The sequence below is a fragment of the Amblyomma mixtum genome, chromosome 7 (assembly GCF_055824585.1).
Source record: "Amblyomma mixtum isolate Tamu chromosome 7, ASM5582458v1, whole genome shotgun sequence".
Lineage (NCBI taxonomy): Eukaryota > Metazoa > Arthropoda > Arachnida > Ixodida > Ixodidae > Amblyomma > Amblyomma mixtum.
This window is the reverse complement of record NC_143018.1, coordinates 98,681,089-98,692,575: the sequence shown is the minus strand read 5'-3', so window position 1 is coordinate 98,692,575 and position 11,487 is coordinate 98,681,089. Positions and strand designations below refer to the sequence as shown.

General features: G+C 49.1%; 1 pseudogene; it reads right to left on the bottom strand.

Annotated features, from left to right (window-relative positions):
* Positions 1–4,661: 4,661 nt before the first annotated feature.
* LOC149336939 (kelch domain-containing protein 3 pseudogene) lies at positions 4,662–5,117 on the bottom strand (annotated as a pseudogene).
* Positions 5,118–11,487: the final 6,370 nt, after the last annotated feature.

The following is an 11,487-nucleotide window of genomic DNA, read 5'->3' as shown; positions in this document are numbered from 1 at the left end:
ATCGTCCTCCAGCTGATACACACACACTCAATAGTCACCCCGTCCCGGGGGCGCGCGAGGAGCAAGGCTCCGCTGCGCGCACGAAGCGACTCGAGTAATGCGCACCGCTAGCACGCCGCTGCAGGAGAATGTCCCCGCGGCAGTGCTGTGATCTCTCTCTCGTGTCGACCGTTGGGCCGGTTGCGAGAGAGAGTGGGCATTCAACGCAAGGTACGCCTGTCAGAGGTCGCTGGACCCCGCTGGACAGGCTCGAGCCGCTGCAGGTCAGAGGACACGTGCGGGCGAGCTCGAGTAAGCACTGGTCCGAGCGGCAAAGCCGGCATGGACAAACAGTAACGTACGCACCTTACGCTGTCTCGGAGGGATCCCTCTCTCTGGGCCTCGCTCGGACGGTCGCGCGGCGCGCGGCCGTCCAAAGCGGGGTCCCGAATTCCCGCCAAAAGGCGCCAATGGCAAAGGCCCTTGGGGAGCCGGGGCGGAGCTGTGGCTAAATGACAGTGATTAGTCACCCAGCCGCCTCTCCACCGCCTGAGGCGGGAGCAAGGGAAAGAGGAGAAACAACGCGGGCGGCCGGCACAGCCGCGCAAAGGCGACGGCGGAAAGCCAGATTCCCACAAAATCATTAACTGCGTTTCACACGAGAAGAATTCGCGAAAACCATGCTGTTTCGGAGTAAAGAACTGGTTTGATTCTAGTAAATTAACAAGATGACTAAACATGATGTGCTCTAGAACTTTACATGGGACGGAAGTAAGTGAGATGGGACGGTAATTACGTGGATCTTGGATTTCCCCTGATTTGTGCACTGCGATTACTTTGCCATTGAGCCAGTCATTAGGAAGTGTGTGATAGTTTAAAGACTGCGAAAAGATACACTGTAGCATAGTGGAACAATATTCTACGGTATTTTTCAAGAATTTAGTACTGAGGCCATCGATACCACAAGAGGATGACATTTTAAGGTGTTTAATAATACCACGAATTCCTTCTAAGGAGATGACGATGGGATCCATTGGTAAAAAGTGATATTCTGAAGCGAAGGTAGGACGGAAGTGTCGGTGGGGCTAGAGACGGCTTTGGTAAAAGTGGTATTGAGAAGCGATGAGCCCAGTTGGTCAGCAACTATATCCCATTCCAGGGCAAGTAGTTGTATGGTAATATTTCGTTTGCCTTTCACTGTGTTCCAGAACTGTTTCGGGTCTTTGCTTAGCATAGCTGGAAGAGTCTGATTAAAGAAGGTAAATTTGGTTGATTTTAATGCATTTGAATAAGCTACTGCAGCGGCTTTATATGCGGACCATCTGAAAGCAGCGTTTCGGTGGAGACATACCGTCGTTGTCGTTCAGCATCTTGCCGGCGTCTCTTCGCGAGACGTTCCTGTCGTTCTTCGGGCGTCTCGGCCGCCAGCTTAGCCTTTCTCGCCTCGTTTTCTCGCCGGCCTTGTACCATGCTACGACTTCTGTATCGGAAGACCCAATTTCACGCAGCCTGTTCTGCTTCCGTGACGAGCGCAGCCGCTCTCCTTCCTTCATGGTGCGCGTATGAGGAGCCAGCGCATCGCTTCCGGCTTATATACCAGCTGCACAGCGTGACTCTGCGCATGCGTAGTGAGCTGGTTGCCATGGTAACGGCGCACGCGCAGTAGTGTCCTTTGGCAGGCACCGAGAAATGCGCTTCTGCTGGCTTGGTGCAGCTTTCGGTACAAAAGTTATTCGTGCCTTAAAGCAACTTCGAATCACGCCTCTACTTATAACTTTTTTTTTTACCGAATGCGTGCGTTTCATTGAAGATTTGATGAGACGGAAAGATTAGGAACAAATCAGAGTTCATTTACAGCGCGCACTAAAGCAAATGGCGACGACCTCAGTTGTCGCAAGAAAGATTCACTGCGCTGCAACCACAGGAAAATGAAGACGGCGATGCTGGCCAGGCAGCTCCCGCTTCTCAATTTTTGTGTGCAGCAAGGGTGGCTGAGGCAGGTATTTACCTCTAGCACGAATACTTTCAGTAGCGGCCGTCTTCACATAGTTCACTGAGGTCTTATTCCATCAATGAGTCGATACGCACATTGCAGATAAGGCACAAATTAAATTCCACATATAGCCCAATCCCGAAGTCTTGTTAGCTTACGAAGGTTTTCTATGTCTGCCAAGAAAGGCCTACTAAGCACGGATTGGGATGTTAGGTAGTAGACCTTCCGAAAAAGATCATCCTTATTATGAGGCCATTCATGAATTTCAAGGTTTTACGCCAGTAATGCTCGCTAAGGTTATATAAAGCGTTAGTGTTGAGATTCCCTTTCTGTAGAAAATTCGGCTTCGGAGTTGAGCGATAAAGCAGGTGTCTCACATGTAACCTAGGTCACGTGACTTATAATAATAATATTTATTCTGCCACCATGCAGTACATGATGGAAGGGTGCCCGTCGTAAAAGCTCTCTTCTGACAGCTTGACACACCACGGGCGCCCGGCCTTAACACTTGGCGGCATACAGTGGTGGCTAACAACATGAGATAATACACTATAAAACATATAAAACAAAACAAATGCAAAAAAAACGAAAGCAATACTGGTAGTTACACAGTTCTCAGTGAAGATAAAACAAAAAACAAAGCTAGAGCCAACATCATGCGACACCATGAACACCTGCCGGCCATGGCAGGTGGCAGTAAAATTATTGATTGGTTGCGAGAGGCTGGTCGGGGAGAGCAATCTGGACAACAGTGGGAAACTTCCATGCACACAATTGTCCAGAAAATACAGACGCCAGCTTCAGTTCCATCCATATATCGTCTGCAGGGACTCCAACTGTAGCGTCGTGCCGTCTTCATGAATGCGAGCGGGATTCAATCCACTGCCCGCGAAAAAGAGCAGCTTCATATCACGGTTGCGCAGACTATGCCGCTACAGTCACAGTCTTATAACGCGGTACGTGCCTGCGCAGAAATCATTCAATGTTAAACATCCGTTCACCTTCAGTCGCTAGGTACATTGTAGTAGACGAAACCGAAACTAGCCCGAGCTTCTCACCTCTGGCCAGGGTCTTACAACCCCCATCTGTTGCTGTGTTTGAAAGAGGCGCCTGTCGCAGCAGTGGCGAATCTGCACGACCTATGAACGTAAAGTAGAGAATTACCATGTTCGCTACGTGATAAGCAAGGGACCCCAAAAGGCTGAAGGCACCCAATAACGTTATCGCGTGATACTATTAATGCTGTGCTCTTTAGTGTGCCCTCATGTTTTACCTACAGTCTCATCTTCCCAACTTCCACAATGGCGCGGTCTGCTTCAATCTTCTCAGCCCTCTCTTTGAATGCTGCAGTCCCACTTGACTCCTGTTTTACCTCTAATAAATAAATGTCACATTGATCCAGCAGGTGTCGAACAGGCTATTCTACCTTGTAGACCATGTCCATAAAAAATAGAATAACTATCTCTTTAATTTCGGCTATCCCGATAAGCTGGCTCCCACTTCTGTCAGAACACTTTTAAGCTGGGCTCCTTTTTCTTGTGCAAACTACGAAAATTATGTTTCGCGCTTCCAATTTTTGGAACGAAAAGCTTCACTACGAGGGTCGGGGCCGAGCTTCGCGTGTGCCGTATGCCGCGACCGAGTGACGTCAAGAGCAGCGTTCGACGCAGCCGCGCATGTGCGCCGCCTTCTCACCACCGCTACTACTGCGCGCGCTCCTCTCCTACCTGCCGTTTGGCCTTCCGTTGCAGCCGCGTGTTGCCCGCGCCGCAGCCGGCAACACTCCTCTCCGGATTCCTGCGGGCAGTTTTAACCACGCCGATTTCTGTCTCCTCCTCCGCTTCCGTACAGGCAGTGTGTGGACGGCCGTCAAACCAAGCACAACTGAAGCTTTTCGCTTGTACATCTAGGATTAACGATAGCTAAGCCGCTGCCTAATTTTTTCCTCTTCCCAACTAAAGCGTTAAAAACTGACTTAGTCATGGCAATTCCGAGCCTAAGATATGATCAATAATCACATAATCACATTCGCAGCTTCTGAAAAACAGTTATTATTCAGAAGCACCTCGTTACAAAGTAAAAACACATTGAAACATTACTTAGAAGAAATATATTCACAAACAAAGCAACTCAGGAAGAAAAGCGGTTAGAAATATGCAGCAGCAAGCACAGGAACGACGATGGCCACAAAGTTTTAAAGAAAAAAGCTTAGTCGGAAACCGTGCCAACCTGCCAGCCTTGGCACCGGGATTAAACGCGTTGCCGCTCGTATCACCACCACCGTTGAGCTAATGTCACATATGTACACATTTTTACATACGGCACACTCAAGAAGCGCTGTGTCATCTGTTGCCACCGTTAACACTACGCGCTAACAGCGCGGCTGGTTTCCTTGCATAGGACAGCACATGCAGAGCGTCTTGACACGGCGCGGCTACCGGGCGACGACAAAACAGAATATCAAGCCTGTCTTCTCGTTGCCTGCAAAGGCTCACTGTTCTTCAACCCCTGGACGGCGCACTGCTAAACGGCGAAAGAAAGGCCGTAGGGTAGTACGGGATAAGTTCCAGCCGCCTGAATGCCTGTAGCACCTCGCGACGCTCACAGACACTGAAGTTAGCCAACGCACCACCACATCTGGCTCTGTCGAAGGCGCTCTATCAAGTTGACGTCAACTCGGACCCGGCGCTTAAGATTGTCCTGATTTGATGGTGTTGATCTCATTGATAATCATTTCTGGTAGCTCGCCCATATCCAGACCTGCATCAATGACAGCAAGCATACACAAGTTCTGCAGCGTCGGTGCTAGTTGCAATACGTGCAAGTCCGTTAGCTCCTCTTCTTCCTCAGAAATGTCTTCGAGATAATCTTCCTCATCAAAGCAGGGTGGAGGCCCGAAGCCACCGAAGACCAACACCCTCTCTCCGAGCACACAGCAGCCGAGCGAATGCCTCGCGGACGGGCCTGATCCACTGGGCGTCACTTTAGTCCAGCATGACTTTTCAACGTCATATTTGTGCATATCTGCAAAGTAGGTGTTCATCATTGCGTTGTAGCCACCGAAGATATGCAGCTCTCTCGCGTACACGAAGGCGCCGTGAAACTCGCGCCCCTCCGGGGCCACGCCTTGCACTTCTGGGCGCATCCATGTCGCAGTGGTCGTTTCCAGATAGTACAAGCTATTCTCATAAGGATTGTCGGGTCGTGAGCCTTCTAGGTTGCCACCCTAAATGTACATGCGGGTTCCAATGGCGGTCGCCGTGTGGCAGTAGCGTCCGAGGGGGGCCTCTCCGCTGGTCGGGACACGATGCCAGTCTAGGGTCTCCAGGTCCAGAAAACGTACAATGTTCGATGAATCTCTGTGCAATCCACCAAAAATATACATCCGGTGACCAAGCACGCACGCCGAGTGGTTAACATCCGCTCTTGGTACTTGACCCCATACCTCCGGACGGCTCCATGTCATGGCATCGGTATCGAAGCGGTGGAGGCCGGTAACCTCTGGGCTGAGGTACTGTCCGCCCCACAGGTAGGCGCAGTGGCCGTAGGCTACAACGCTGCGGCCCATGATGTTAATCGGCTCATCTTCGGTATCCTGTCCCACCGGTACGAGACGGGGTCGAAGGTGTACACGTCGAGGATGTAGCCTGGTATTTCATCACTGTCCGGGTAGCAGATGTCGAAACAGTCGAACGAGTAAACCTTCCCTTTGATGGCGACCGACGTTTCATTGAGGAGTTCTGGAATACGGTTGAGCCGCGCCGTCCACATCGTTCAATGGCAACCAGTTCTTGAGAAAAGGATATCGGGCCGCCTCCTTCCTTCACAGCTAACGGCCACGCGCTGAAATCAAACCTGGTGGTTTGATTTCTGAAGTCAAACCGGGCGTTACTTGCCCTTCTTCGTCCTTTGTTTCACAGAGCGAGCTGCTCGTGAGCCGCGTGCCGGAATCACGGCGTAGTGGGTTATGTTCATAGCTACACGCAAAGAAGAGAGGAGGAAGACGCGATAGGAGGCTATCGTCCGAATTGGTACGAGCCGGGAGGGAGGGGGGGGGTACGCGCTGCACAGTGGGCGGCGCATGCGCGTGCGAGACTTTTCATCGTTCCCTTTAACTTTCTAAAGAAAGTTAAGTTAAGCGGGTATGTGCCATCCTTTAAAAGGCTAACAACAAAAACTAAAGAAAGTTAAACCAGCTCAAAACACTAGACGCAGGAAGAAAACGACACACAACGCGCTGACTAGCAGCTCAAGTTTAATCCGCAAGGAGCTAAATATCTTTCTTTAGAATGTTGTACGAACTTGCCCGAGCTTCTGCCTTTACCTTTTTTTAGGGCACGGTACGGTGTGATGATGTCACGCACCAGAAGTAATTGGCCGACTCACTAATACACACCTAGCCTGATTGATTTGCCTTCCCCAGATTAGTGCACTGCACGGGCTCGGGCCAGCCCGAAAGGCCGGGACCAGCCCGGCCCGCGGGCCGGGTCGGGCCGGGACATGATTTGTTTTGCCGGGCCTGGGCGGGGCCCGGGCCTGAAGTTGCGGGACCGTGCCGGGCTCGGGCTTAAAGCTGCGGGCCCGAGCCGGGCTGGGGTCCGTACAAAAACGGCTGGTGTCCGACCTTTCATTCACTATTGCAGAGTGAAGTACACAACTGCGGCATTGAAGCAGCGACACGGATGAGCTATGTGTTATAGTACGCGCTAAGAAAAAAACTAAGCTTTATTCATTGACTGATTTATTTTCTTATTTCCACACCGCGTTGCGGTAAGAGTGAAATTCATCCGGCCTTAATTGGCCATTGATCGTTCGTCATCCCAAAACATACCTATACACTATGAGAAATGCATTCGTGAAGAACGTATTAGCTTAGGTCGCTTATATCCTTCAATTACATACCGTGAAATACTCAAGCCTCTTAGCTTGTCGTTTCTGCTGAACGGCGACCAGTTCGGCTATGAGCTCAACCTGTGAGATCGCGCTCACTAAAAAAATGTCATCCTACTGCTTGCTAGGCAGCTTTAATGTTTATACTTCGCGGGCGGTAGAATATCACTGATTACAATCAGGGGGGAACGCAAAGTGGACTACTACGAGTGTATGAGGCCCTTTTTATTTAGCACTCAGAACTTCCGAGTTTATCGTTGCCCACCTGCACGAGATCACTCTCCAAATGACGGGCCTGGCGAGCACTACTCTTAATCACTTCATTCTGGGTTAAATAGAACCAACTTTCTGGAAGCCAAACTGTGGTTTCAGATCTTTTGCCGGCCAGTTCCTTATCGGTGTAGTAGTGTGAGCAGTATACCTCAGGCGTTACTGTGAAACGGGCCGGGCCGGGCCCGGGCTGGGCTTCCCTCCGGGATTAACGGGCCGGGCCGGGCTTGCTAGAGCGATAATTTAGCGGGCCCGGGCCGGGCCCGGGCTCGGGCTTCCTGGTCACGGGCCCGGGCCGGGCTCGGGCCTCGGATTAAGGCCCGTCCAGTGTTCTACCCCAGATATTGCGGGCCATGTACATGCTGTAGACGATTAGGAGAACTGAAATTTTCGTCCGGAGGCGGAGAGTCCCCGAAGGTCCAGCTAGACGTGCGTAACAGGCGTGAAGAAAATACGAACATAGAAGTTTGGCTTCCATTAGTGTGGGCGACAGGTAGTGAGCGCTCCGGCCGCTGCACAGGAGCGACTAGTCAGAGCCAGCAAACATGCAGCCATTGCAACAGGGGATCAAAGAGCTCGGAAAACTGGACGGAAGACCGCTGTGCGACAAAGTGCGTATATCTCGCCTCTCTTCCTTGTTTCCAGTCGTTCTTTGTGCTTTGCCTTCTGAGGAAAGACAAAATTCCTGAGATCCCGGGACCGAAACGTAGGTCTCCCAGTTATCGATGCAAAACAACGTAGTTGCGAGCCTCAAGCCATGCTGCAAGCGGGGCGTGTTAGTAAGGATTCATACTCAAGGAGCGCGAACAAGACGATGGAACTACGCGGGCAGATATAATGTAAATCTTTTTTGGTGCCCCAGATAAAGTAAACAAAAATTATGCCAAGTGGTTCAAGGGTGGCACTTGCTAACGACTTCTCAATCCAATTAGATCCGCCGCGGTGGCTCAGTGGTTATGGCACTCAGCTGCTGACCCGAAGGACGCGGGTTCGATCCCGGCCGCGGCGGGAGTATTTCGATGGAGGCGAAATGCTAGAGGCCCGCGTACTGTGCGATGTCAGTGCACGTTAAAGAACCCCAGGTAATCGAAATTTCCGGAGCCCTTCACTACGGCGGCCCTCATAGGCTGAGTTGCTTTGGGACATTAAACCATTAAACCCCAATAAACCAAACCATCCATCCAATTAGAATTTGCACTGAGTATGTGCTGTGTAGAAACCTTTGTAGTTTATCAGATACAGTTTTTGTGGCAGGATCTATATGTATATCAGCCAGGAAGTCCGCTCTAAAAAAAGTCGCGCCTGAAAGTGCATAAAAATGCACTAAACGACTCATGTACTCTCCTATCTTTCAAGTTGAGCGAATGTGAGAATAAAACAAAGAAATATTGTGTGGCGCCGATGAAAAAAAAAAAGCAGGGCCCTTTCTAGCCAGCAAGATCATCGCTGGTGTGGGGTGAAAGAGGCATGTCCCATCATCAAAGCACTCAGGATATGTGTAATCATGAACACAATGGCTATGTCCCATAAAAAGGCGTTTTTCATGCATCGTACTTTTCAGCTTGGTTTTGTTATCCTTGAGTGTCAAGTTATGTCGTTCTCTACCTGGTTAGCGCATTCTGTTGTTAATCAACGCTCGTGTCGCAGGCTAATTTTCTTCCACGTTTTCGGCGTGTACGCCCTCCTTTTTTCAAGTATTACTTCACAGAGTCGTTCTTGGCGTCCACATGGAAATTTGAGTGCATATCCTGGTGATTTCGTATTTACTAATTGATTGATCGCTGCGCGGAGACTATATCCCATCTTTCCTCAACTAGTCACGCGGCGCACAGCTCGTGCCTCGTAGTCTGCTTGTCCTCTGCGTGCGGCCTTTGCAGAAACACAAGGAGCAGGCGTGTCTGTGCTGATGACAGGTCGTATGCAGAAACTCCGCCTTGGTAAAAGGCATCAACGAATGTCATCCACGAGAAAAGCAAACAGCCGGGGAAACTGAGCGCTACTGTTTCAGTCTTCTGTCAAGGACAACTAGAAGCACTAAGCAACCAGGCAACGGAGAAACGCGTGAGAAGTCGGTGTTGGTACCAATTGCAGCGGTGTGGAAGCTGGAATGGTGTAGTCGCGTTTGTCGCTAAGCATCGGTGTTTTGTTTGTGTATACTACACATGGAAAAATTGCTTGTGAAAAGTAATCAAATTACATTACTAATTACAATCCTAAAGTCGTGCGAATGCAAGTTATTGCTGGCTCCAAAAAGTAATGGAAATACAATAAATACTTATGAAAATTAATTATTAATTCAAAAATAATTTCTGAAGCTTAATGTAACATAGAATAACGCAAAGTTGGGCTAGTTTGATTGAACTATACATCATAGCGCTAACGAACGAAGACAAGGGAGAAGAGGACAAGGCAGGCGCTACTTTCAACTGAAGGTTTATTCACGCGAAAAAGGAAATATATGCAAACAGGAATAAAGGAAAAAGAATCAAAGGCAAGCTCACATAAGACTACCTAATATTGGAAATTCGCTCTCTTGTAGTGCGATAGAGGGAGTGTTGACGGAAGTGCCGCCTGTCTAGTCCGCCTGTCTTGTCCTCTTCTCCATTGTCTTCATTGTTTAGCGCTGTGATGTAACGCTTAATGTTAAGCTTATCACATAAAGAAAAAAACTACAGGGAATGTTTACTAGACTCGAATCCGAGCGAAAGCGCGGATCTGGGTTACGTAGAAGACGACGGTGAGCAGGCAGTGCCGCGCATAGAGTTTCTTACTATTACCTAGAGGGAAAGCTGGCAAGCCGTCTATGGGAGTTTGCATGGAGACCCCACGTGACCACCTCAGCCACCATGGGCGCTCAAAGCATCATGGGGCGGTGAGCTACTTGTTGCGGAACTGTAACTTTTGGCCAAAAAATAATAAAAAAATAAAGCTGTTTGATAGCTACAAACGTCCTAACATTCAATATCTTGTCTAATGATTGCAACAAACGAGCAGAAAAGCATTTAAGTGCAAAGTTTGCCTAAAATAAGACATGACTAGCTTTCCTATTGGCCAAGTGATGAACACTCAAAAAAACTAATATTTCGTACTTAACAGGCGCACTTTTAAAAGTAAATATGTTTTCAAAAAAAATGTTGTTGTTTAGATACTTTAAGAGGTTTTTTAATGGCATTTCGGAAGAGTAAAACCTTTTATTGGCGTCGTGTGTCGTCGCGTCTTCACTACTATGGCTTTTGCACACTGCGTTCGCGCGAAAGTCGTCTGCGCACACACGAACTACGTTTTCGGAATGAAACGCCTTAGTACTGCCACTCTGTGTTCCCGAAAAACTACGACTGTGCCGCAACAAGTAGCTCACCGCCCCATGATGCTTTGAGCGTCCATGTTGGCTGAAGTGCAGCGCCGCCAGCTTTCCCTCTAGGTAGTAGTAAGAAACTCTATGGTGCCGCGGGACGGAGCAGATGGAAGTTGATGAAGACGACGCTGTCCAATGCACAGCGTGAGAGTAACACGAGGCGTGTTGGCTGCGGCGATAGCCTAGTGGTCTCGCTGAGCGGCCCTTAAAGAAGACCTGTTCGCACAGCAGCAGGCTCGACTCCCAGTGATGGATATTGATTGAATTTCTTTTCCGTGGTTTGACCTCTAACTCAGCTGAAGGGCAAATTTGCACGAACCCCTATTGAAGCCCAAGGCACCGTAGTGAAGGTTTCGCTTGAAAAAGCAGAAGACGGGACTAGCCATCCGTCTCTTAATCTTTACACAGCCAGGTATAAGTTCCTGTGCTCACGTCGTTGTTAACTTTTCTCGGATGAACTGTCTATATTTTGTTTGCTTGCGCAAGCGTGGCCGATGGTATATACTATATGCGTGGTTTCAGGAAGAAGAAAGCAGTTAGTGTAGCGACTGTCATTGTGTTTGCCTCTTCTTGGTGGATTGTCGAGTGCTTGTGCTCATCGTTCACCGTACGAATATTTCACAATCATACATTTTTCACTAAAACACAGTTTCTGTATTCTTGTTCTTGAAATTTTCCGCATTGTTGTTTACGCATATAATTTTACGCGTATCAGTATCTCTCTCATTGGCCTGTATCTAGTTCAATGCACTAAATAGCTTCAAATTAAGCCAACACCGCACACGCATCACTACCTTATGAACATGTCATTTAACACATGCGCCGGCCTTTAATTCATATTAGAAGTCCTCTTTGCAATCATTATCATTCCAGACACACACGCACATGACGTCACGCGTCACGTGGACTTTTGAACACAACGCCGCTGGGAGGACGCCTCGTTTTCTGCTGAACGGTAGCCTCAATACTGTCTCGTTAAAGTAATCGCTAACGTAGATGA